General features: G+C 43.3%; 1 protein-coding gene and 1 non-coding gene across 4 annotated transcripts in view; both read left to right on the top strand.

Annotated features, from left to right (window-relative positions):
• Positions 1-26,307, top strand: part of LOC124788094 (cyclic GMP-AMP synthase-like receptor) — a 231,461-nt gene that overhangs the window by 15,542 nt on the left and 189,612 nt on the right. For 2 of the 3 annotated variants that reach the window (XM_047255197.1, XM_047255200.1), the window contains exon 1: positions 14,291-14,436. The exons of the other annotated variant lie outside the window; for it this stretch is intronic. The gene's annotated coding sequence lies outside the window, so the exon portion shown is untranslated. Of the gene's footprint in view, positions 1-14,290; positions 14,437-26,307 lie in introns of those variants that run through there. 3 annotated transcript variants of the gene reach the window in all.
• Trnas-cga lies at positions 446-520 on the top strand. The gene has a single exon. It is a non-coding gene; the product is annotated as a tRNA-Ser (tRNA).

Raw genomic sequence — 26,307 nt, 5'->3', positions numbered from 1 at the left:
TGGAAACTGCTTAATTTGAAGTAACTCCAGAAGGGAGATAGTGTTGTCCACTTCTTCACTGAATGCAGAAGGATTATTGAGCTGGGAATCCCGCACGATACCAATCGTTTCTATAAGCGGAACATCAGTATAAATATTTTTTTCATCAAGTGAAAGAAGAATACAACCGTACGGAAATGTACAATTTTGGAGCAACCAAACTAGATGCTTCCTATTGCGTAACGGAAGTAACTCTATCTTTCAACATGCCGAGTAAAAACTTTGAAACATGATACCCGGGATTTCCAATTCCATTAAGTATGTCGCGGACAGGAAGGCCCGGTTTGTGAGTTTTAACTTGCGCACGAAGCACACTTCCAATTTATGTAGATCATTCGGAGGATTTGTTTATTAGAGGAGACAAGGTACTGGCGGAATTAAAGCTGAGGGGACGGGTGTGAGTCGTGGTTGGGTAGCTCAGTCGGTAGAGCAATTGCCCACGAAAGGCAAAGGTCCCGAGTTCGAGTCTCGGTCCGACACACAGTTTTAATCTGCCAGGAAGTTTCGATTTGTTTATTGATAATCGTCAAGCTGATCTTAAGGGCTTTATCGTACGCCAATGTGGGATCGAATCCTATTGCAGGGATACCATTTTCTGCAAAAAAAGTTTAACACTTCTTCAACACAATGATTCCTATAGAGTAACATTACAATGTTCCCTTTGTCTGTTACTACCATAATAGCCTCTTTCTGATCAAGCTTTTTGGCGATCGATCTAAGGGCATTGTGTTCAAAGGAGAGGACAGATTTATTCATTGCCTTACGTGTAATACTACTATCTTTGACACTAAGTTGAAGTTTCTCATCTCTTGTGGTGAGTGATTTATCAACAGCGAAATTCATATCTGCCAAGGGAGAAGTAATTTTATCATGCAACACCTAATCTTTCATCTTTTTGTACATTAATTCGGTGTCTTGGGTTCTACTTACGTGCTGGCCATTCTCCCATATCTCCTTATTCAGAACGCGAATCGTGTTGTCATAAACATCATCTGATTAAAAGCTTGTCAACTTAAAATAGGTCGAAAGAGCCAGGGCATTAAGGCGATCTTTCTCAATGTGCCATAGTTTGATTTCATTGTCCTTGCGCTCCTTAACCCGGTAGGGGAAGAACTACTAAAATTCTTAACCCTCAGGTATCTATGTACATAGACAGACATAAATTTATTACTTAAACAACATTTAGGCAGTATTCAAGCTGGCTTTCATTCTTTTGAACTTCAGATTATAAAATAAATGAGCCTCTTCTTGTACTGCCCGACTAGGCAGACAACGATGAAAATCACACCACTCCAATTATCGGCTAGTGGTACAGCAACGTCTTGAGGTGTTCAAGAAAGATTGGTTCAAATGCCTCTGAGCACTATGGAACTTAACATCTGAGGTCATCAGTGCCCTAGAACTTTGAACTACTTAAACCTAACTAACCTAAGGACATCACACACATCCATGCCCGACGCAGGATTCGAACCTGCGACAGTAGCGGTCGCGCGGTTCCAGACGGAAGCGCCTAGAAGCGTTCGGTCAGAGCGGCCGGCGTTCAAGAAAGAACAGACAGTCTCGGCTGCAAAACGGTTTTTTATTTGTTTGTGACACGTTTCACTATCACAGGAGCATCATGAGACACCCGGGGGAAAAAAGTTTGCTCGGCGCAAATTTATGAGCCAGGAATCAGCTATATAGCTTCAATGCCTGTTAAATAAAGCAACTGGGAAACCACAACCAGAGTTGTGAACAGAGCGCAACCAAAGACAAACGCGCCGGGTAAAAACGCTTGAGGACCACCGGTAAATGTACAGAAAGTCGCACTATCATCAAAAATAGCCCGTCATCCAATAAAATTTACAGGACACATCCACCGGGTAAAACACTCGAGGACCACTGCCAACAGCAATGTCCCGCATTCATCAAAAATGGCACGTCATCCAATAAAATATGCAGGACACATCCATCTACAGAAATAAACATGAACATGTTTAAAGGTGAACAGCAGTGAGCGGAACAAACACAAAAAACCACGCAAATAAGGGTGGAGATAAAGGAACGTATATGAAGGGCTAAAAGACCTCGACTCACAGAATGTGTGAGTAATATAAAGAATAAAATCGCACAAGAGTTCACTTGCCAGTGGTCCGCGAGTGTTTTTACGCCATGAGTTTGTCGTTGGTTAAGTTCTTTTCACAAATCGGGTCGCTGATTCCCTGTTGCTTTATTTAACTGACAACGTAGGTTTGTAGCTGATTCCTGGCTCATAAATTTGTACTGAGGAATCTTATTTTTCCCCCAGATGTCTGATGATGCTCTTGTGAGAGTGAAAAGCGCCACAAATTAAATAAATAACCATTATGCAACTGGGACTGCGATTTTTAAAATCTGTTTTGTTTCATTGTGGATCGTAGAACATCATTTATTGTTTCTAATATGAACAATGATTTTCCGGCCACAGATACTACAGTTAGACCTTTTCGACTATTTTGGTAACTTTAGAAGAATGGGAAATTTGGTTGCCTCCAGCAGCAAGGATACGTTTTTTAGCAAATTTAATAACAATATGTCGCAGAAGGCAACAAAAGGCACAGGCACGGAAAAAATAGCGTTTTTTTCGGCTTTCCTGTGTTCAGACAGAGCAACTAGCACAATGATATAGGAGAATGGCTCACAAACGAAAGAAAACCTACTTCTCCCAGCAAAGGACCAAAATGCCTATAAATTAGATTTGTCACTCTTACATTCACGCTTTTTTTTTCTAACAGGATTCCTTGGTTATGAAACATCCTGGCAGATTAAAACTGTGTGCCCGACCGAGACTTGAACTCGGGACCTTTGCCTTTCGCGGGCAAGTGCTCTACCATCTGAGCTACCGAAGCACGACTCACGGCCTGTCCTCACAGCTGTACTTCTGCCAGTATCTCGTCTCCTACCTTCCAAACTTTATAGAGCTCTCCTGCGAACCATGCAGAACTAGCACTCCTGAAAGAAAGGATATTGCGGAGAAATGGCTTAGCCACAGCCTGGGGGATGTTTCCAGAATGAGATTTTCACTCTGCAGTTTGTTGGAAGAGGAAGGAGCGGGGGGAGGGACAGCACCTCACCTGTGTGACTACAATAAATCTGTTTAGTGATAAGTTTCGTTGCGTATCCATCAACCGCAGCAAGCACAGAAATCTTAATTTAAAAAACTACATTTCTTGCAGCAGTGTATTTTATTTGTTCCAGACACGTTTCGCTTTTCCTTTAGTTACGGGCATCGTTAGTGGAATCTAGAATAATTCAGTTTTGTTTTGAAATGCGATAGTTTTAGATTAGAAAAGAGTTTGTCTAATTTTTTAACGTAATTTGTGACTACGTACATTTATTCGAGTTCTTGGTTTGAATCTAAAGATTCCTGCCATCTGGTCACGTGCTAGAGGTGGCATTATGAACTCGCTTACGAAACATCAGCATATTATCAAGTTACGAACGTTTTTCTTCACAATTTTCATGTCACGTGCTAGAGGTCGCATTATGAATTCACTTACGAAACATAAGCATATTATCAAGTTACGAACGTTTTTCTTCACAATTTTCATGTTCTTTGCGCTAATTGCTGTGGAGCACTATTACTCTTGTGTTAACCAAAGCCCTGGCTAGACGTACTGGACTGGCGAATGCCAGCAAGCGCTCCTATTCTCGCGTAGCGCTCGCTAACATCCTAAAATGGCAACGCTGAGCGTCCGTAGTTGCCTAGTTTCAGCGTCAGTAGCGAAGCAGTGTGTAGATCTTCGCGCAGATCTCGTTATCCACTTTTTATTGAGTTATTACTTTCGACAGTTTGACTCGAAGTAAAAAAGTGTATCTTGTGACATTATTTTTTCCATTTTATTTACTGAGTTGAAGTGCTTGTGTAACCTGAAAATAGAAAAGCACGAAGAGAGATTTCCCCTTGTGCCATGTAAGTGGTGTTTCCGAACAATTCCAACAAGATGCACTTTGATAGCAATGCGGCTGAAAAAGGCAACTGAGTTTCTGCAGCAAAGCGAATCCATAATCTATAAATATTTAAAACATCGAATAGCCAATAGGAATTATTTGCATAAGGTAGGCATAATCAACAGCAATGATATCAAGAAATGCAATGATCGTGTTACCGAAAAAAATCAACCATCGTAAGAAAAAACTTTCCTATCGTACAGGTTATTTGTGATGCAGCTTCTGAAGCTGGTTTAAAAACTATCTAGTGCGCGTGTCGTGAGGGACAATCACCAACGTTCAATTCTCTAAGGAAAAAAACTGAACACAGAGCTCTTTACCAAACTAAACGACTTCGATAAAGACGTTGTCAGAAGGACAGTCACTGAATTTCACGATGGAGAGTACCAAACATCGGAAAAACTGAGAAAAAAGTTATTTGAAAATAGAAACTTCACTAGATCTGTGAGCCGCATATTAAAAGATATAGGATTTAAATACAAGCGTCAGAATGACGATAGACAATTTTTACTTGAACGCAACAACATAGTGGCCTCCAGAAATAAATTTTCAGGGACGATGTTTTCGCTGCGTGCTTCAGGTGACATGCGACCTATATTCTGTTTGGATGAAACTTGGGTTACTCAAAACTATGAACTAAAATACTTAAGGCAGAAATCGAGGAAAAGCCTTAAGGTACCCGTTCGGAAAGGGGCCAAGCCGACTGTCTTGCATGTACGGTCAGCGAAAACTGATTTTCGTAAAGAAATTAGTTTACAGATATAAAAAAAACAAACGACTCGAAAGATTACCGTCTGGAAATGAACACAGCCCAGTTTGACAAATTATGCATTTTCGTTAGCGTGCCAATTTGCTTGAAATTCCAGTAGATACATTTTTACCCTGATTTCTCTTTTTGTCATTGATTTACGTACATTTACACATCATACAAACATGAAACACCTAATGTTGTCTATAATACACTACTGGCTATTAAAATTGCTACACCACGTAGATGACGTGCTACAGACGCGAAATATAACCGTCAGGAAGAAGATGCTGTGATATGCAAATGATTAGCTTTTCAGAGCGTTCAAGCAAGGTTGGCGCCGGTGGCGACACCTACAACGTGCGGACATGAGGAAAGTTTCCAACCGATTTCTTATACACAAACAACAGTTGACCGGCGTTGCCTGGTGAAACGTTGTGATGCCTCGTGTAACGAGCAGAAATGCGTACAATCACGTTTCCGACTTTGATAAAGGTCGGATTGTAGCCTATCGCGATTGCGGTTTATCGTATCGCGACATTGCTGCTCGCGTTGGTCGAGATCCAATGACTGTTAGCAGAATATGGAATCGGTGGGTTCAGGAGGGTACTACGGAACGCCGTGCTGGATCCCAACGGCCTCGTATCACTAGCAGTCGAGATGACAGGCATCTTATCCGCATGGCTGTAACCGATCGTGCAGCCACGTCTCGATCCCTGTGTCAACAGATGGGGACGTTTGCAAGACAACAACCATCTGCACGAACAGTTCGACGACGTTTGCAGCAGCATGGACCATCAGCTCGGAGACCATGGCTGCGTTTACCCTTCACGCTGCATCACAGACATGAGCGCCTGCGATGGTGTACTCAACGACGAACCTGGGTGCACGAATGGCAAAACGTCATTTTTTCGGATGAATCCAGGTTCTGTTTATAGCATCATGATGGTCGCATCCGTGTTTGGCGACATCGCGGTGAACGCACATTGGAAGCGTGTATTCGTCATCGCCATACTATCGTATCGCCCGGCGTGATGGTACGGGGTGCCTTTGGTTACACGTCTCGATCACCTCTTGTTAGCATTGACGGCACTTTGAACAGTGGACGTTAAATTTCAGATTTGTTACGACCCGTGGCTCTACCCTTCATTCGATCCCTGAGAAACCCTACATTTCAGCAGGATAATGCACGACCGCATGTTGCAGGTCCTGTACGGGCCTTTCTGGATACATAAAATGTTCGACTGCTGTCCTGGCCAGCACATTCTCGAGATCTCTCACCAACTGAAAACGTCTGGTCAGTGGTGGCCGAGCAACTGGCTCATCACTATACGCCAGTCACTACTCTTGATGAACTGTGGTATCGTGTTGAAGCTGCATGGGCAGCTGTACCTGTACACGCCATCAAGCTCTGTCTGACTCAATGTCCAGGCGTAATAAGGCCGTTATTACGGCCAGAGGTAGTTGTTCTGGGTACTGATTTCTCAGGATCTATGCACCGAAATTGCGTGAAAATGTAATCACATGTCAGTTCTGGTATAATATATTTGTCCAATGAATACCCGTTTATCATCTGCGTTTTTTCTTGGTGTAGCAATTTTAATGGCAAGTAGTGTAATTTAATACATTGTAGACTGCAAATAACGAATTGAATGGCAAGGCTTTTAAAATTTTTAAAGTCAATAATGTGCACGCACACTGCTTCCATAACGATATGACTGAAATAGACTTAATCAATATTTCGTCTCAAAAACATAATTATATTGATTTTGACCACAGCTAGAGCAGTAGATATTTTATTGAAAACTGTGATTTAAAGTCGTAACTACTATTTGTCTGTTTCACTCCCTTTTCACCTAGTGCCTCATTCTGGCTCTCCTGCAAGTTGAAGATAACCTTTCGCTCCCTGTACTTTATCCGTGTTTCAGCGAGACCTCGAGCCTAACTCAGTCAACATCTTCGGACAGTTTCTGTAAACCTACAGATACCATAAATTCAGGCGTACCTTTCTTCCAGTCCATATTCTAACAGTATCTTGGCTCGGGTTTACCTATATTCCTCAGCAACTTGAACTAATGTTCATATATCTGGCGCTACGTCTGTTTTAGTTAGTCTGTGAATAATTCGTCTCGTGAATATAGTACCCACGACTTAAAAAACTGGTGGTTCAATAATATTCACAGCTGCTCGCAACTACCTTCTTCAGAATTTGGAATTATTACATACTCATTGTAGTATTGGGGTTTTGTGTCTGTCTTGCAACGCCACGTGAAAGTTTTGTCGTAGCTTGTTCTCCCGAAGGTCTTTCTAACTCTGAGGGAATGCCATTTACTCTATTTGCTCGTTTCGACTTAGTTCTTTCAGTGTTGTGTGAAATTCTTCTCGCAGTATCCGTAACATTGTCTTCAGGTTTCGTTCTACATAGTCCTTCAAGCCTTTCGTTCTTTGCGAAGAAGGGGAACTCCACATAGCACCCCCCTCAGATTTACTGGTAAGAGGGCCCAATGGATAGCCCGTCAAAAACTGAACACAAATCAAGCAGGAAGAAGGTTCGCTGAACTGTGTTTTTCGCTGTATTTGCATTTGTGTTTGTGTCGTGGTGTAACGTCCGTTTGCAACAGCGAGCTATAAAGAAGGCACCTATAATGACAGTTGATTATTCACAACTATTGTATTAGCAGACGGAAAAGGCTTTCGAATGGGAATCGCAAACCTTTGATGATAAGGCGACAAGTCAACCGAATCCTCCACCGGAAAACACGTCTGAAGTGTCGTGCACGACATTAGTACGTGTGTCATACGGTAGGACCTAATTTGTACGCCTGGTGAGTGATTTAGATAAGCCTCCTTGTCAGCTTTAGGCGTTGGCGTTCGCATGAATATGAATGTCGGCAGCGGCCTTACCGCAGTGGATTCACCGATCCCCGTCAGATCACTGAAGCTAAGCGCTGTCGGGCGTGGCCGGTATTTGGATGGGTGACCATCTGGGCCACCATACGCTGTTGCCATTTTTCGGGATGCACTCAGCCTTTTGATGCCAATTGAGGAGCTAATCGACCGAATAGTAGCGGCTCCGGTCGAAGAAAACCATCATAACGACCGGGAGAGCGGTGTGCTGACCACACACCCATCCTATCGGCATCCTCAGCTGAGGATGGTACCGATGGGCCAAAAGTGGCCTGAAGAGGGAGTGCTTACTTTGCTTGTGAATGTGATCACTCCCAAGGAAATGATGAAAACATAAAAGTTCGTCACATAAGCTGCAACTAATGAATGCAACAGTTTCACAATCACACAGTTTCTGTGTGCTGTGTCAAGACATATGTTTTTAACGTTTTTGAAATTGCGTTCCGTTTTGGAAGTTTTGACCCTCGGATTCCTATGTTGTAACACAGTTCACATCCATTTATTCGTTTTCATTTCCGTGAGACTTCTATGTGGTATCTCATCTGCTCTCACTATTCATCACATTTACTTGTATTCTTACCACATTATTCTATAACCAAGGTATAGTATGACAACTGCCAAGACTACAGAAAGAGAAAAAAAAAGCGTTTCAGTGACCAAAGAGACAGTTCATGAAGTTATGAAAAAAAGAAGAAATAGAAATAAATGGCACAAAGGGATTTCTAGCTCGCGCGCTTCACAGTCCAATACCGTACCCACTTAACCACGAGGGCCATGGCTGTTAACGCGTTCCTCAATGTTGCAGTTGTCAACCTTGGACAAAAAAAAAGTATCAAGGCCGTTATTACGGCCAGAGGTGGTTGTTCTGGGTACTGATTTCTCGGGATCTATGCATCCAAATTGCGTGAAAATGTAATCACATGTCAGTTCTAGTATAATCTATTTGTCCTATGAATATCCGTTTATCATCTGCATTTCTTCTTGGTGTAGCAATTTTAATGGCCAGTAGTGTATAATTTCCCGCCATTATTGGTTACCAGCCTGCTGAACGTCGTTAAGAGAGCGCAAGCCGTTGAGAAATCGTGCTAACTATGCTGCACATTTTGCCACTGTTGTAAATTCCGGTAGCCCTATTAGACCAACGCGATGTGGAGTCATTCCATCGAATAGCATTGCAACATAAATCGTACACCATATGGTCAGCCGTTTCTCTTGTGGACATAATGCAGTGTCGTGGTACTCTGTCGCTGAACTGCAGCTTCACGTTTGTTCTGTATGTGAATGTAACTGTGGTCGCTATGCTCCATTCTTCTACGCAGTGCTTCTCCTAGGCTTCTGTATGACATGACTGACTTCATATGTGAATCATAAAAATCATGCTGGAACTTCACTAGATTATCATGTCGTGTGAAGCGCGCAGCTTTACAGTGAACTGGATTTAGAGCCAGTTTTGTTACCCGGCGGAAGCTTCGAGATAAGATATCTGTACAGTGGCCGTCCTGTCATGGTCCCCAAACACCTATCTCATGCATGCACAGATTTGTCAAGAATGAATGAAGAGGGAATGAAGTGAGAAGTACAAGGAATAATGGTTCAAATGGCTCTGAGCACTATGGGCCTTACCTTCTGAGGTCATCAGTCCCCTAGAACTTAAAACTACTTAAACCTAACTAACCTAAGGACGCCACACACATCCATGCCCGAGGCAGGATTCGAACCTGATACCGTAGCTGCCGCGCGGTTCCAGACTGAAGCGCCTAGAACCGCTCGGCCACTCAAGCCGGCTACAGGGAATAGCCAGGTAGTTACGTTTATCTAGAGCGGCAAACGGGAAGAGAACACGTAGCCGGGAAACATGTATTGTATGAGATACATACTCATCCGCCTGCTTACCACCTTAGTCACCGCTAGAAGTAAATCACTTTTCATACCGTCGGACAAACGTGGGTACTTTCCTGTCTTAAAACGCTGTGCGTGGAATTCCGACTAATACGTGTCTTTCGTCAGTGTGAAAACGTGAAGCCGAAAAGAAAACTTGAAATCTGTCGGCGCAATATCAGTAATCCACATCTCACACGAGCCCCTTCGGAAATGAGCATTGAGTTGTGTTTTGGTGAACCTATTAGCGTGACACTATGTGGAGATGACAATGATTTATCGTAAACACATTATCGATATTAGGAGTTGGCGGAAAAAAGCGCTAACGCAGAATTTCGCAGGGGTTAGTCTCATTAAGACGTCTCTCGTTTTTTCGAGTGTACCACTTGCAGTTTACGAGTAGTTCCATTCGTACTGCTAGAAAGAACTGTATTATATAAATTGTTTTGTCTTACTGCATTTATGTTCTTGTCTTCGAATTCAACTAACATTTAACATGCAATAAATTAGACTTTTTTGCGTAAAATGATAGTTGTTGTCATATCCCTGATTACTGATCATTCCTCCTCGGACATCCTGTGTAGATGTTATGACACATTTCCCCGATATGTTGGTCCTTTCAGCATTTTTTTTTTTTTTTTCTGTGTACTTTTACCAGGTATTGGACGTAAGTATTCACTATTTTTCATACAGTTTATCAAATAAACTTAACAAATCGAAGATTTTATTAAATATTTTAGTATCACATTGATATGACATCTCAGTTCGTCTATATTACTATTTAATGAATCCATTTTGAATTCAAATGTTTCTTAAAATGTGAAGAGAAAGCATATCCCGCTCAGTTAGCGATATTTGCACAAAAACGTTTTTGAGTTACTAAGAAAGACTGGGAAAAACGTGGTTCAAATGTACGAAAAGGGTACAAGTATTAAAGGTCAATGCTTTAGAAACAGAACTATTTGTGGCCAAAAAATGCCGCGGTAAAAACACAAAAACAGAACCCTCGTATTACGAACGCTCTAGAAAGTGCAGAAAGTCACATCTCTTGCCCCCTACCTCTCATGCCCTCTTGCCTTTTGGATTGTGTGTTCCGATCCGTACTTTCTTAGTCAACATAACCCTAGGAAAACATCTACAGGGTTATTACAAATGATCGAAGCGATTTCACAGCTCTACAATAACTTTATTATTTGAGATATTTTCACAATGATTTGCACACACATACAAAAACTCGAAAAGTTTTTTTTAGGCATTCACAAATGTTCGATATGTGCCCCTTTAGTGATTCGGCGGACATCAAGCCGATAATCAAGTTCCTCCCACACTCGGCGCAGCATGTCCCCATCAATGAGTTCGAAAGCATCGTTGATGCAAGCTCGCAGTTCTGGCACGTTTCTTGGTAGAGGAGGTTTAAACACTGAATCTTTCACATAACCCCACAGAAAGAAATCGCATGGGGTTAAGTCGGGAGAGCGTGGAGGCCATGACATGAATTGCTGATCATGATTTCCACCACGACCGATCCATCGGTTTTCCAATCTCCTGTTTAAGAAATGCCGAACATCATGATGGAAGTGCGGTGGAGCACCATCCTGTTGAAAGATGAAGTCGGCGCTATCGGTCTCCAGTTGTGGCATGAGCCAATTTTCCAGCATGTCCAGATACACGTGTCCTGTAACGTTTTTTTCGCAGCAGAAAAAGGGGCCGTAAACTTTAAACCGTGAGATTGCACAAAACACGTTAACTTTTGGTGAATTGCGAATTTGCTGCACGAATGCGTGAGGATTCTCTACCGCCCAGATTAGCACATTGTGTCTGTTCACTTCACCATTAAGAAAAAATGTTGCTTCATCACTGAAAACAAGTTTCGCACTGAACGCATCCTCTTCCATGAGCTGTTGCAACCGCGCCGAAAATTCAATGCGTTTGACTTTGTCATCGGGTGATAGGGCTTGTAGCAATTGTAAACGGTAAGGCTTCTGCTTTAGCCTTTTCCGTAAGATTTTCCAAACCGTCGGCTGTGGTACGTTTAGCTCCCTGCTTGCTTTATTCGTCGACTTCCGCGGGCTACGCGTGAAACTTGCCCGCACGTGTTCAACCGTTTCTTCGCTCACTGCAGGCCGACCCGTTGATTTCCCCTTACAGAGGCATCCACAAGCTTTAATCTGAGCATACCATCGCCGAATGGAGTTAGCAGTTGGTGGATCTTTGTTGAACTTCGTCCTGAAGTGTCGTTGCACTGTTATGACTGACTGATGTGAGTGCATTTCAAGCACGGTATATGGTTTCTCAGCTCCTGTCGCCATTTTGTCTCACTGCGCTCTCGAGCGCTCTGGCGGCAGAAACCTGAAGTGCGGCTTCAGCCAAACAAAACTTTGAGTTTTTCTACGTATCTGTAGTGTGTCGTGACCATATGTCAATGAATGGAGCTACAGTGAATTTGTGAAATCGCTCCAATCATTTGTAATAGCCCTGTACATCCATACTCCGCAAGCCACCTGACGGTGTGTGGCGGAGGGTGCCTTGAGTACCTCTATCGGTTCTCCCTTCTATTCCAGTCTCGTATTGTTCATGGAAAGAAAGATTGTCAGTATGCCTCTGTGTGGGATATAATCTCTCTGATTTTATCCTCATGGTCTCTTCGTGAGACATACGTAGGAGGGAGCAATATACTGCTTGACTCCTCGGTGAAGATATATCCTCGAAACTTCAACAAAAGCCCGTACCGAGCTACTGAGCGTCTCACCTGCAGAGTCTTCCACTGGAGTTTATCTATCATCTCTGTAACGCTTTCGCGATTACTAAATGATCCTGTAACAAAGCGCGCTGCTCTCCATTGGATCTTCTCTATCTCTTCTATCAACCATATCTGGTACGGATCCCACACTGGTGAGCAATATTCAAGCAGTGGGCGAACAAGTGTACTGTAACCTACTTCCTTTGTTTTCGGATTGCATTTCCTTAGGATTTTCCAATGAATCTCAGTGTAGCATCTGATCTACCGACTATCAACTTCACATGATCATTCTACTTTAACTCACTCCTAATGCCCACTCCCAGATAATTTATGGAATTAACTGCTTCCAGTTGCTGGCCTGCTATATTGTAGGTAAATGTTAAAGGATCTTTCTATGTATTCGCAGCACATTACACTTGTCTTCATTGAGATTCAATTGCCATTCCCTGCACCATGCGTCAATTCGTTTCAGATCCTCCTGCGTTTCAGTACAATTTTCCATTGTTACAACCTCTCTATATACTTACTACAGTACCATCCACAAAAAGCCTCAGTGAACTTCTGATGTTATACACCAGGTCATTTATGTATATATTGTCCGCCCTCGGTAGCTGAGTGGTCAGTGCGACAGACTGTCAATCCTAAGGGCCCGGGTTCGATTCCCGCCTGGGTCGGCTATTTTCTCCGCTCAGGGACTGGGTGTTGTGTTGTCCTAATCATCATCGTTTCATCCCCATCGACGCGCAAGTCGCCGAAGTGGCGTCAAATCGAAAGACTTGCACCAGGCGAACAGTCTACCCGACGGAAGGTCCTAGCCACACGACTTTTCATTTCATTTATGTATATTGTGAATTGTTTATTATTGTTATGGATGAAATCCTACAGCAAGTATCAGATGCAATTGGAGATCATATAATGAAAGCAGTGCTTTTTGCCGATGACCTGATGTTATGGGGAAATTGCGAGAAGGAGGTGCAAGAGCAGTTAGATGTATGGGAGGCAACGGCAGCACAATATGGAATGCATTTCTCTGCAAAGAAAAGTGAAATAATTGTCACAACAAGGAAGAAGAATAGGCCAAATGTGGATATAACTTGTGGAGGGGAAAAACTACAAGTGGTAGAGAACTTCAAGTACCTGGGAAGCATGATTGAAAGTAAGGGGGGAAACGCAATGGAAATAAATGAAAGGTGCAGAAAAGCAGGGCAGTTCTTCAAATGCATTAGGGGGCTTATTTGGAGCAAGGAGGTGAGACATTGGTAATGCACAAAAGCGACAAAAGTAGAATACAAGCTAGTGAAATGAAGTTCCAGAGGAGCAGGTTGAGTGTAACAAGACGAGACAGATTGCGAAATGTGTATGTGAGGGAAAGACTAAAGGAGGAACCAGTACAGTACAGGACAGGATAGAAAAATCAAGACTGCAGTGGTATGGACACATGAAGAGAATGGATGAGGGAAGAATTCCAAAGAGGATGTTCGATATGCAACTGGAGGGGAAGAGGCCCAGGGGAAGACCAGGAGATAGATGGGTGAAGGGAGCGAAGGAATGTGTGACGAGAAGAGGAGAGAACTGGACGAAGGTGGAAGAGGGGGAATGGTGGAAAGACAGAACACGATGGAGAGGCTTGTGTTCCCGACTTTTAAATCGGCCGCGGTCCGTTAGTATACGTCGGACCCGCGTGTCGCCACTGTCAGTGATACCAGATCGAGCGCCACCACACGGCAGGTCTAGAGAGACGTACTAGCACTCGCCCCAGTTGTACAGCCGACGTTGCTAGCCACGGTTCACTGAAAATTACGCTCTCATTAGCCGAGACGATAGTTAGCATAGCCTTCAGCTAAGTCATTTGCTACGACCTAGCAAGGCGCCATTATCCTTTGATATATTACTATTATACTTCTATACAATCAAGAGCGATGTTATACAATTATGAATTAAAGTTAAGTATTCCAGAAGCTATGTACTATTTTTGGCTACTCTAATTCCTTGTAATGTTCCAGACCTCACGCCAGTCTGCGTGAGCGTAAACGCGTGCATTTCGGCTTCCTCGCCTAGTGACTTGGCTGTCTTGCCAAGTCACAACAGAGACCTCGAGGGGGAAGTCGCCCTCTTTTGTCGTGATGCGTGACAATTGCGTCTTTGTCAGTTGAGTGTACGTGATTGTAATTTGCCGTATGTATTGTGTCATGTTGTGTTTGTAATAGAGTGTAGTGTGTGTGAGTGGTGTTGTGTTGTGAGATGTTTCTGTTGTATGATGTTGAGAGAAGGTGTAAACCTTGTGTCAGCAGTAGTCTGCTTTCCTTGAATAACATCAAGAGAAGGATCACTATCAACGGTGTCAAACGCCGTTACTCAATGAGACACCGCGGACACAGAACTTAGTTTGTTCATGTGTGGTTCGACAGCCTCGACGTAATTTGTGAATGCTGAAACCATTTCAGATGTCCACCATAGGCTGTTAGAAATTGTAAGTATGAACTTCATTGCGTCGGGTATTGTACGAGGGGGGTTCAGTAAGTAAAGCAACACATTGTTTTTCTATCGGCCAGCAATTTGTTGTGGGGCGTCATGGAATGTCCCCGCTTCAGCCGCTATATTTCCACGAAGTGTCAACAGGTGGCTTCGCTGTACGTTCCCTTCACAATAGTGTTTATAATAGCGGTGCGTTCCAGTCAGAAAGCTGTCACTGAATTTCATTTGAAGGAGAAACCAGAGCATTCCAGACATTCATAGGCGCTTGCTAAATGTCTATGGAAAAAGAGGTAATGAACAAAAGCACGGCGAGTCTTTGGGCGAGACGTCTGCCATCATCGCATCAAGGTCGCGCAAACCTGTCCTATCTCCAGCATGCCGGCCCGCCGCTCACGGCTGACTCCTGCAGTGTTGGAATGTGCTGATACTCCATTCGAGGTGATCGACGGATCACAAACACCTCGCTGCACAACAGGACGTCTGTGTTCGTAACGTAACGTTAGCGACAGCCCCGGACGGTGCACAAGTCCCGCCCAATCACCCCCCTCCACACCAATCCATATCCTAAGCTTCGCGCATGGTCTGCCGCATGTTCCAACATCAAAGTTGTTCCTATCACAGATATGCCAGTCATATCAAGGGAGAAAACCAGTAGTTAGTACGAAATACAGTTTTTCCGGTACCATTGTGAAAAGAATTAGAAATATGTTCATTGAATATGCGAGTTGAACAATCATCAATAAGAATGAAAAATAAAAATGGTATCCACTCTGTCTTTCTTATTTCGTGAGCTTTCATCTGCACTATATCAAAAAATCTGATATTTGTTAACTGCAGTGAGCGCAAATTTCCGTCACCTCGCGTAGTGGAAGAAATTCTGTTGGGAAATATTAATTGGTACTATCACCAAGGATGCTGTCCATTATCTCGATTGTCTAAAGTCAATGTTGTGCATAAACAAGGCAAAGTCGATATCTTGGTTTGTTTCTGATTACCTCATTAAGACTAAAGAATATAAGAGGGGATAATGTAGAAATGCGTAATGCAAACAGTCTGATATTTATACAGTGACATTCTTCATTAATATTTGCCTGTGTAATGGGTGAATTTTTACTTATGAACCCTTATGACTGCTTGCTTATAGCATACACGAGATTACTTTGAGTTCTTCTTCTTCAGTGTTTGAGAGCTTTAGAGCTGCATATTGTTAAACATATGTACATAATTTCGTCAGTGTCATTCCAACACATGTTATCGTACTTTAATGTCTGTTAGATATCAGTTTTGACAGCAGTTGCCCACAACATTCAAGATTAGGTACCTTGTGTATGATAACTTTATTGAGAGTGCATATCTATGTTTCATTTTGACAGTATTACACAAACTGCTAAGAAGTACTAACAGCACAACACTGCTAGTATGAACAACCGCGGTAAAACAAAAAACGACGAACAAAAACACGACAGCGATGAGGACTACCAAAGATCATATTGATGCGCTCTTGGTTCGTGTGGCGGGGCGTAGGTGTGGAGGGGGGTAAATGGGCGGGGCTTGTGCAAATGTCCGGCGCTGTCGCTAAAGTTTCCTGTGTTGGTAGGACCTTGGGGCTGACACACCCGAGAGAAACTGACTGAGCCTCATTAGACCGTTCTTAAGCATCCTCCCTACAGCCCAGAACTCGCACCTTCCGACTTCCATCTGTTTGGCCCAATGAAGGATGCACTCCACAGGAAACTGTATGTGGATGATGGGGAGTCGACTAGAATAGTGGTACGATGTGGACATACAGGCCCTCCCAGTAAGGTGGCGTAAAGCCTTCGCATTGAACGGAGATTATGTTGAAAATAGGGTTCTGTAGCCATAAGAGTGCGGAACAATATGGTACATTGGAATCGTGACTAATACGAACCTGCTGTCAGAAAAAAATGAGTTGCATTATTATTTAACGTCCCTGTGGCTGTTTGCAAATGTAGTTGCATCCGTGGAATGTGTGGCAAGCAAAAAGTATTTAGTGTTGCGTGGGAACGGTATCCGCTATCTCTGCTAATGCAGGCTCGCCTGTTAATTTCCGCAAAGGAAACTTCAAAGCCGATTTGGTCATAGGACGTGTTCCATAGTGCTACGAAAGACAGACGCCAGCGATTTAGGTCTAGAGCTAGCACACATCTTTCCCACGACTCTAGTTACAAACTGGAATTACCTACGCCATTTTCCAATCGCCTGTAACCCTCGCCGGCCGCGGTGGCCGAGCGGTTCTAGGCGCTACAGTCTGGAACCGCGCGACCGCTACGGTCGCATGTTCGAATCCTGTCTCGGGCATGGATGTGTGTGCTGTCCTTAGGTTAGCTAGGTTTAAGTAGTTCTGTGTTCTAGGGGTCTGATGACCTTAGAAGTTAAGTCCCATAGTGCTCAGAGCCCTTTCCTGTAACCCTCGTTCTCCAACGATCTGCTATAAACAACTATTTCAATAAACATTCTCCAAGACGCAGAAACTCATCTTGCCAGGTCGCTTTCCTCCATCCGTATGATACGTTTGCAGCAATCTAATCTTTCTGGTGTAGGATTGTTGACAGTGTGAGTGACGGAAGCCTGAAAGTTTTCGCTACATCCTTTACCTCACTTCACATTACACGGCCTCCTCTCGTGGAAGAGTCAAACACTTGTACTTGTTTGAAGTCATTTTTACAGTTGATTAGTGTACTGTAGTACATTATGCGTTGTTGAATAAACGAATGAGTCCCAAGAGCTGAAAGACTAAACGAGTACGGAAGCATGTCGTTTGAAGGCCCTAACTTCGAATTACAGATAGTTTGCGGGCGATATACCACGCCAATCGCTTCTGTTTATCGAGTGTACCAAAACACATAATGATTTCTTCAATTTATTTTGGTTTTTCAAGGGTCCAGATTACTGTTTACGTTTACCCAAAAATACGACTTCTTAAATTTGAATTAGCAAGAGACGACTGTAGACAGAAGATTGAAAAGTAGCTTGGAATTGTTTTAATAAACAAAATACAGTTTTGAGAGACAGGCTTCCGATGGCGCAATTTAACCGACAGGAAGAAGATGCTGTGATACGCATATGATTAGCTTTTCAGAGCATTCACACAAGGTTGGCACCTGTGGCGGACACCTACAACGCGCTGACATGAGGAAAGTTTCCAACCGATTTCTCATACACAAACAGCAGTTGACCGGCGTTGCCTGGTGAAACGTTGTGCCGCCTCGTGTAAGGAGCAGAAATGCGTACGATCACGTTTCCGACTTTGATAAAGGTCGGATTGTAGCCTATCGCGATTGCGGTTTATCGTATCGCGACATTGTTGCTCGCGTTGGTCGAGATCCAATGACTGTTAGCAGAATATTGAATCGGTGGGTTCAGGAGGGTAATACGGAACGCCGTGCTGGATCCCAACGGCCTCGTATCACTAGCAGTGGAGATGACAGGCACCTTATCCGCATGGCTGTAACGGATCGTGCAGCCACGTCTCGATCCCTGTGTCAACAGATGGGGACGTTTGCAAGACAACAACCATCAGCAAGAACAATTCGACGACGTTTGCAGCAGCATGGACTATCAGCTCGGAGACCATGGCTGCGGCTACCCTTGACGCTGCATCACAGTCAGGAGCACCTGCGATGGTGTACTCAACGACGAACCTGGGTGCACGAATGGCAAAACGTCATTTTTTTTGGATGAATCCAGGTTCTGTTTACAGTATGATGATGGTCGCATCCGTGTTTGGCGACATCGCGGTGAACGCACATTGGAAGCGTGTATTCGTCATCGCCATACTATCGTATCGCCCGGCGTGATGGTATGGGGTGCCATTGGTTACACGTCTCGGTCACCTCTTGTTCGCACTGACGGCACTTTGAACAGTGGACGTTAAATTTCAGATTTTTTACGACCCGTGGCTCTACCCTTCATTCGATCCCTGCGAAACCCTACATTTCAGCAGGATAATGCACGACCACATGTTGCAGGTCCTGTACGGGCCTTTCTGGATACAGAAAATGTTCGACTGCTGCCCTGGCCAGCACATTCTCCAGATCTTTCACCAACTGAAAACGTCTGGGCAATGGTGACCGAGCAACTGGCTCGTCATAATACGCCAATCACTGCTCTTGATGAACTGTGGTATCGTGTTGAAGCTGCATGGGCAGCTGTACCTGTACACGCCATCAAAGCTCTGTTTGTTTCACTGCCCAGGCGTATCAAGGCCGTTATTACGGCCAAGGGTGGTTGTTCTGGGTACTGATTTCTCAGGATCTATGCACACAAATTGCGTGAAAATGTAATCACATGTCAGTTCTAGTATAATATATTTGTCCAATGAATACCCGTTTATCATCTGCATTTCTTCGTGGTGTAGCAATTTTAATGGCCAGTAGTGTATTACGTCATTGAAAATGTAATAGAAATGGACGGGAAATGTAGCCAGAAGACTGAATAGTAGGTGGACCAACGAAGTTCTTTGCTGGAACCGGAGAGATACGAGAAGGTCGGAACAACAAGCTATTGTTAGCTGAGGAGGTGGCAGTAGAAAGTATGCAGTGAACAGCAGCGTTGCACCAGCTCAAGAACATGGCAGCCTTGAGGAGGCCTTTATGTAAAATGGCTGGTATGTTGGAAGACCAGTAGCGATATCCTGTCACGTACAGTCGCCTTTCGCTTCTATCCTACCCTGTGACCGCATTTGTGAACGTCAGTTATACTACGACACTCCGTACTGAACTGATTTCAGAAGACGGAGTTTAGTATTTTCGCGTGTCCAGTTTCCGTGTCAGGATGTTTACTCAATGATTGTGTGGACGACTCTGACCAGTTTACCAACTTCACATTTTTAAGAGCAAAACTTCTTAGCATTTCTAAGAATGCAGTACCTGTGCTTAGATATTGTTCTTTAATCTACGGACAACCACGTTGGTCATTCTGCGCCTGATCTTTCTCTGATCCAAAAGCAGTGGTCGGTCGATGTTCTCGGTGAATAATACTTAAACATCCATCTTTTGATATGCAGCTCCTTGTATTGGCCGTGTTTGCAGTTAAAAATTTTTGAATGTAAGGTCCGCCAGTTATGCAAAACACCGTTTTTCTCAGTACCCAAACATGTTTCGGCACCACTGTGCCATCATCAGTGGGTTTTCGGTTTTCTATTTATTCTGCAATGTGAACATTTTGTTAAATGATTATAAAATTATGTGCATATTTACTTCAAACAACAGATCATTTCTTTATGTAAATACCTTTACATTTGGTGAGCATTAACTTTCTGGATCACTTTTGTGTTAATTACTACAGGTAGCTTGTCATCCGCAACCAAACGATGTTGATGAGAAAGTTTTTTGCTGGGAGTTAATCTGTCTTCTAGAATGTAATTTAGTTTTTCGCGATGTTTTCGCGCCTATTTTCGTATTTACATACGTTTTCGTGTGGCAAGCGCTTCCATTCTCCACATCATGCTGAGATGTTGTGATGCATACGTAACTATGACAAGTATTTTCCACAAATAACGTAGTAAAATATTTTTTCACTAGACCAGAACACAGTGTGATTGTGGTTTTCTTATGTGTCCCTGCCCAGTCAGTGTTCATTTGTTCACCAGAGAGTTCGGCGCCAAATTTGAATTTTGTTTGCATTTTATCTTTGTGTGTGTGTGTGTGTGTGTGTGTGTGTGTGTGTGTGTGTGTGTGTGTGTACGTGTGTGTGCTTCGTTAACTGTGCGTGTTGTCTCTTTGAATTTTTTTTGCACTTTATCTTTATGTGTGTGTGTGTGTGTGTGTGTGTGTGTGTGTGTGTGTGTGTGTGTGTGTGTGGTGTGTTTTCTGTGTGCTTCCTTAGAAGGATCTGTTGTTTGAAGTCAAAATGCACATAATTTAATAATCATTTAACAAAATGTTCACATTGCAGAATAAATAAAAAAACGAAAACCCACTGATGATGGCACAGTGGTGCCGAAACGTGTTTGGGTACTGAGAAAAACAGTGTTTTGCATAACTGGCGGACCTCACATCTTTTTTTTTTTTTTTTTTTTTTTTTTAAAAGCTTCAACATGATGACCACTGCAGACCACAACGTTGCGTGCCGCCTGGTAATGCGGCGGACACGTAACGCATTAACAAATGTATGTAAGCGGAGCAGACACGGCCGGGAGATATCCTAGCGAAGATATGTGCTGCAAATGCCGAAATCCATTGAGATAAGGGACTTTGACAGAGGGCAGATTATTATTAAGCAGAGCCTGTGAACGAGTATCTCGAAAACGGAGAAGTTGTGAATACGCTACTGTTGTGAACATCTACGGAAAGAGGTAGGGCAGTGAAACTACCACAAGGCATTAGCCGTTGGACATCCACGACTCTTCACAGAATGCCGAAAGAGCACAACGGTAGTGCAAGCATAAGAGTTTTGCAGCACGCTGCTCCACCACAGCAGACCACGCCTACGTATTCACATGTTGACCAACGACATCGTCAATTACGATCGCAGTGGACTTTTGGGATTCGACCGTCGATCAATAGAAACGTGTCGGCTCTACGGGCGAGTCACATTTTTGCCACGCTCGGTCGATGGTCCCCTCCACAAACGCCGTGATCGATGAACGGCGGCTGAACACGTGCAGCACTCCAAGGACGCAGGGTGGTGAGAGCAGTGTTACACTATGGGAGACATTCTCTTGCGCGTGCTTCGGACCTGTGGTAGTAATCGAAGACATGCTGACAGCTGCGAATCACCTGGAAATTTGTTGTAAGTTTCTAAGGGACCAAACTGTTGAGGTAATCGGACCCTAGGCTTACACACTACTTAATTTAGCTTTCGCTAAGGACAACACACACACACACACACACACACACACACACGGTCCCTAGGCTTAAACACTACTTAATTTAGCTTACGCTAAGGACAACAAACACACACACACCAATGCCCGAGGGAGGACTCGAACCATGTGAAACGAGGCAAGGCGCCTCTAACCGCACGGCTACCCCGCGCGACTGCTAACCACCTGCGTCTCTTCATGCTTGATGTCTTTCCCTATGACGATGTCATCTTTCAGCAGTGTAACTGTCCGTGTCTCAGAGCCGGAACCGTACTACAGTGGTTTGAGGAGCGTTACAGTGAACTTAACTTTTAGTCTCGGCGATCAAATCCGCCTAATTTAAATCAATCCTATGGAACCCATCTGGGTTACTATTGGACGCCATCAGCAGCTCGTTATTTACTCGAATTACTTGACCTGTGCGTAGACATCTAATGCCACATATCTTCGCAAACCTACCAACAAACTGTTGGATACCTGATACGCAGAATCAGGGATGTACAGGGTGATTATAATTAAGTTAAACTTTCAAACCGCTGTAGAAATAACGCCGCTGGTCAGAATGACGTGAAATTGCAGCGGAATATTACCGGAGAAGGGGAAAAACGTAAGCAGAAGAAAAATAATTACAAAATGTAACAATAGAGGTGCTGTAAGCATCATAATTTAATAGTGGGTCGACTACAAATGACAAATGAACCGAACAACAACGTCTAAGATGTACGTTTGACGTCAAACTGTACTACTCAGTATGCATGGATGTACACGTGGAATACTGTTAGTTACGTAAGCCCATCCACCACAGCAACGTCATATCACATCCAATGGGAAAAACCGCTTTTTAATTGTACTGAGGGCAAAAACTGCATAAAGAGCATCAATCACATAGGTTTTTAATTGTCCTGAGGCCAAATCCGCATAAAAAACACTAGTCAAAATCAAATCGGATTATTAATTTCCGGGTGACTGGCGCAAAACATGTTCAATATGCTGCCCACCGTTTTCTGCAACAAGTTGAAATCGGGAAACAGCGTGTTTCACAACTGATCGAAGTGTTTCCGGGGTCACGTTCAGAATGTGTTGCGCAATACGTGCCTTCAATGCAGCTAAGTTTGCAATTGGAACACTGAACACAACATGTTTCAGATAGCCCCATAGCAAGAAGTCACACGGATTAAGATCAGGTGATTGGGGTGGCCACGCTGTAGGAAAATGGCGACTGATGATTCTAGCATTTCCGAAATGACGCTTCAGCAGCTGCTTAACTAGATTTGCAGTGTGCGGAGGTGCGCCATGTTGCATAAAAATGATCACATCCACGCTGTTGGAGAGCTGGAATTACGTGGTTGCACAAAAGACACACATAGCGCTTACCAGTAACGATACAGGTTACAGGACCGGAAGCATCTGTCTCTTCGAAAAAATATGGCCCCATGATAAATGAATCCGTAAACACGCACCACACAGTGATCTTTTCAGGATCAAGTGGTGCTGGTTGATTTGCGTATGGATTTTCCGTTGCCCATATTCGACGATTCTGTGTATTGACGTATCCTGTCAGATGGAAGTGGGCGTCGTCTGTCCATAAAATCTTCCATGGCCAATCATTGTCCACTTCCATGCGAGCAAGAAATTCTAAAGCAAAGGTCTCTTGCTGGTTGGTCAATAGGAAGCAACTCATGCACATGGGTAATTTAGTGGATAGCAAAGAAGGATGTTTCGTAGGATTTTATGCACCGTGCCCACGGGTGTGTCCATTGTTCGGGCAATTCTCCGTGCACTACACGTTTGCACACCACCACTCGTCTCCTCCTGCATTGCTGTGGCCAATGCTTCCATTGACGTTGAATCAATTTGTTTCCTCCCTCTACCAGACTGCACGCCAGAAGAACCCATCATTTCGAATTTCCGAACCATTTTCTCCAGACCCACGACAGTCATCGGACCAACGGACCATCGGACCAACCCTTGAGTATGCGGAACTTCTGCAGAGCGATAGAACCGATTGTAGTCCTTTGGTGCAGAGCCGAGTGGAGGGTCTGAATCAGAGGCTTAGGCGGTTTTGTGACCGTGTAGGCTGCAGATTCCTTGACTTGCTCCATCAGGCGGTGGGTTTCCGGGTTTTGCTTAATAGGCCAGGAGTCCTCTACACACAGGTTGGTTACACGGGTAGCGGGGGCTGTGTGGAAGGGACTAGACGGTTTTTTAGGTTAGAGGGTCTCAGCAAACCACAGAAAGGGTGTCCGTCTAAAAGGAGGCAGGTAAAACACAGTACGGTAGTTGTAGAAACGATCGGTATTGTAGTTGTAAATTGTCGTAGCTGTGCTGGGAAAGAACCAGAGCTCTAAGCCCTAATAGAAAGCACTGAAGCTGAAATAGCTATACGTACAGAAAGCAGGCTAAAGCCGGAAATAAGACCAGCAGAAATTTTTTCTAACGATCTAACAGTGTTCAGAAAGGATAGATTAATTACAATTGGTGGTGGAGTATTTATTGCTGTCAGAAATAGTTTGCCGTATAGTGAAATTGAAGTAGATAGTTCCTGCGGAATAGTATTTGTAGAGGTTATACTTGACAATCGGACTAAACTATTAATTGGATCGTTTTACCGACTCCCTGTTGGCAAACACCACTTCTATACTGTCGCCCGAGAGGTAACACATGAGGCTGCAGGATGTCCTGATAGACCATTATGTCATCAGAGTTCCATCTGTCACTACTAGCCATGACTTTTAGTTGCACCTGATTGCTCCCCACACCACAACACCAGGAAGAGCACCGCTCCATCCCTCCAAAACGTTGGAAGAATGAGACCTCTTTCCAGGTCTCCACCATACTTGCCGACAATAGTCATCTGGGGTAGCACAGAAGTTTGATTCACCGCTGAATACAATGTGAGGCAATTCACCAGCAGTCCATGCGTCCTGGTCACAGTACCACTACAAATGAAGCCATCTGCGTTGCGGTGTGAACAGCAGCAGCATATGCGTGAGTCATTAATTCCCAAGTCAGGCTTTTCCTATTTTCTGACTGATGGTGCAGGCTACACAGAATGTCACAGGAAGTCCACCACTTGTTCCCAGATGGCATGTGCAAACGTGAAGTAGTTACGATATTCTTTACGCACAGTATGCTGATTCTCCCTTGCAGTGGTCAGATGTGATTGTCCAAAACCTTGACCAGTATGATTTTCCTCAGGTTTCCTTGCAGTTTGACGTTGAGACACTGTCATATCCAAATGCCCCACAAATGTGCTGTGGTGGCTGTTCTACCTATCACAGAAAATTGCAACTCTGTAATCATTTACGCACCTACTGATGGCATGTATGTGTCCAAAGTTACTCTGACATCAGACCAAATTTTCTGAGTGATTCACTATTTTTTCAGGGAGTGTACTACAGCCAAAACTGTAATTACTTTAAAGTAATATGTTGTATTATCACTCTTTCTTTAGCATCTCATATGTTTTACTTCAAAGACCATCAGTCATTTGACATCAGTTGCTGAATAAAGGTCTCCTCAAGATTGTGTCACAGTCTTCAGCTGACGCAACACTGCTGTTTGTGCATATTTTCTAGTGTCACCTGCTCAACGAATGTTAGGTCATTGTCCCAATCTTCTCTTATCTCTTGGTTGGTCCACCTACTATCCAGTCTCCTAACATTCCATTTTCAATATGTATTCCACTGCAGTTTGTTTGTAGAGATTTTTTTTCCTTCCTCTCTTCCCTATTCCCATCATATTTCCAATGCTCATTGATCAAAACTCAGTGCCTGAACATTTCTCGCATTAAAATTATTTATCTTGCTGTTATCACTCAAAACTGTTACTTTGCACTGATTGTAAATTTTCTTCTTCAATGCCATTCAGCTTGTATTTCAAAACAGAATTTTGCTTATTAAAAGAATTCAAAGCTATTTTTCACTCTTTTTTTCTATAGTCGACACCTGCTAATTCAAATCTCAATAAAAATAATTTCTCGATAAAGCAAAATAGTAATCTGTTGTCTCAAAAAACTTCAAAAATTGAAGAAATCATTATGTACTTTGGTACACCTAATAAACAGAAAAGACTCTCATGGCAGATCACCTGCAAAGAATCTATAATTTGAAGTTACTGGCTATGTTTCAAATTGTTTCATATTCGTTTAGTCTTTCAGCTCTTGCCAATTTTTGTTTACTCAATAATGCATAACGCAGTATAGTTCATAAATCAACTGTAGAAATGAGTTCAGACAAGTACAAGTGTTGACCATAGCTGAAAAGAAACATGCTGAAGCGTGGGATGTGGAGTGATGAAAAGGATGTAGTGAAAATTTCCAGGTTTCCGCCACCCACATTGTCGATTACCCTGCACCAGAAAGATTAGAGTAATGGAAACATATCATACACATTGAGTGAATGGATGTGAAAACTTGAGTTCCTGCGTCTTGAAGAAGGCTCATTGAAATGAATTAGGAACATATACAGCATGAATAAAAAAGAACAGGTTTCAATTGTTTATTACAAACAGTGAGAGATAGAAACACATGGGGCATGTCACTGGATGGAGGAAGGTTCAAAATTTTATGTTCGCACAGACAATATACCGTACACTCAACATGAGCACCATACACTGCATGAGAAACATTGAAACCATAGTCTATTTCATTCCACATGTGAATCGACAGGTCCTTGTTCCGTGCATCAATAGCTTCAACAATTCAATTTCTCCAAAGTTGAAGAG

Source organism: Schistocerca piceifrons, chromosome 3, assembly GCF_021461385.2.
Source record: "Schistocerca piceifrons isolate TAMUIC-IGC-003096 chromosome 3, iqSchPice1.1, whole genome shotgun sequence".
NCBI lineage: Eukaryota > Metazoa > Arthropoda > Insecta > Orthoptera > Acrididae > Schistocerca > Schistocerca piceifrons.
This window is presented reverse-complemented; position numbering and strand designations above follow the sequence as displayed.